The sequence below is a fragment of the Chrysochloris asiatica genome, unplaced genomic scaffold (assembly GCF_000296735.1).
Source record: "Chrysochloris asiatica unplaced genomic scaffold, ChrAsi1.0 scaffold00175, whole genome shotgun sequence".
Lineage (NCBI taxonomy): Eukaryota > Metazoa > Chordata > Mammalia > Afrosoricida > Chrysochloridae > Chrysochloris > Chrysochloris asiatica.
Window position 1 is genome coordinate 4,449,394 of NW_006408693.1, and position 1,502 is coordinate 4,450,895.

Consider the following 1,502-nt stretch of genomic DNA (forward strand, 5'->3'; position numbering starts at 1 on the left):
GATACCTTTCTAGCTGCATTTTCTTTTCTGCTCTTAATGCTTAAAGTTGCTGTTGTTGTGCTTCTGTCTGCTTTGCTATCGATTTGAGCAAGTTCCGAGCACCAATGACCTTCATCTTCTCATTTTCTGCTTCTTTTGCAAGTTGGTCAACAAGCCCAATTAAACCACCAACTATTTTCTGGAACTGGCCAATTTTGTCCACAAAGTCCTTGCATTCTTCCTTGAGTTCAGTGGTCTTCTGGGTAAGCTCTGGGTCCAGCACTCGCAGTTTGTTCAGTTCATCAAAGTGCAGCCCGCTTCACCCATGACGTCCTTGGACATAGCTGCAGTCCACGTAACGGTGGCGCACTGTGTTCCAGGCTGATGGCTTCAACAGCTATGCTCTTGGGTCAGTGATACTCTGCCAGTGCCAGCCTGCCAGCCTCCGCCGCTGCCACGGCTACAGGACCTGTCTACCCATGACGCCACTACCTAACTCTGGACTCTAGGCTCCCTCTTGAAAGCTTGTAAGCCAGTCACTTCTTAACTTTGTAACTCCCCCAATTTGTGTAGCCAACATCCAAGTTGCCCAGCCCTGTGTACCCTGTGTACCGAGGGAGTGGAAATGATCCTCACTGTAAAGTGTTCCCTCTTTTGAGCTACTGCATCCATAGGTGTAGGTCAAGTTCATCAAATTGTAGCAGATTACTTTTTTTTTTCCTCTTCTTTCTTCTTCTAGTTGAATTTAGATCACCCAGTCATTGAAGGCAGGTCAAATGGGTATTATCTGCAAGTGTGGGTGTTCTTGTGCATATGCCCTCTCTTCCTATCAGCTGGATGTTTCAAACTCTCCACTCTAGTCCTTTGTGGCTGTTGCACTGACTCTGGGCCCAAGAGTCCCCAGATCTTGCAACACTTCTGGCCAACCTGGTATCCACTCAGGTTCACAGAAGTCTATTGAATGTTTTAGGACTTAGCTTGCAGCTTCATTGCTGTTTTTCCCTCACTTCCCCTTATCGGTGATAAATGTGGTCACTAATTAGAGTGTGTATTCTCATTAAGTCTTGGAAGGTGGTTTGCTCTGAGGGGACCCGACCCCTTGCCTTGATGTCTCCTGTGTGAGCAACTTGCTTGTTCTTGTAGTAATCAGACTGCCATTATTGTTTTGTATTTTTCCTGTTGGTCTTTCTTTCAAGAAGTATCTTCTGTTCTTCTAGCCACTACAGGCTGGTCTGCTTGTCCTTTAAAGTAGAAATTGCCCACCTCTGAAGATTCTGGATGCTGTTCAGGATTCCACTTATGGTCTTATGTAATGCAGAGGCTCCACAGGAAGCCTCCTTCACTGAGCACGTTGCAGCCCCATTGTAGGTATTCCAATCAGTTATAGGCTAAAGACAGACTTACAAGTATTCTATGGTGATATTTCTGGCTATTCATTTCTCTCCCCCTCAAATGTCTATTTTATAATGGTATACAAGGGAAACCAAGATTCAAAAGACAGCCAAGCATCTTAACATTATTTC

At 45.2% G+C, this 1,502-nt stretch overlaps 1 protein-coding gene and 1 pseudogene across 8 annotated transcripts in view; one reads left to right on the top strand and one right to left on the bottom strand.

Moving 5' to 3' along the window:
- LOC102826185 overlaps positions 1-321 on the bottom strand; it is a 3,937-nt pseudogene extending 3,616 nt beyond the window's left edge.
- The window catches only part of PPFIA2 (protein tyrosine phosphatase, receptor type, f polypeptide (PTPRF), interacting protein (liprin), alpha 2), a 749,227-nt gene that overhangs the window by 546,436 nt on the left and 201,289 nt on the right, over positions 1-1,502 (top strand). The window lies entirely within an intron of this gene.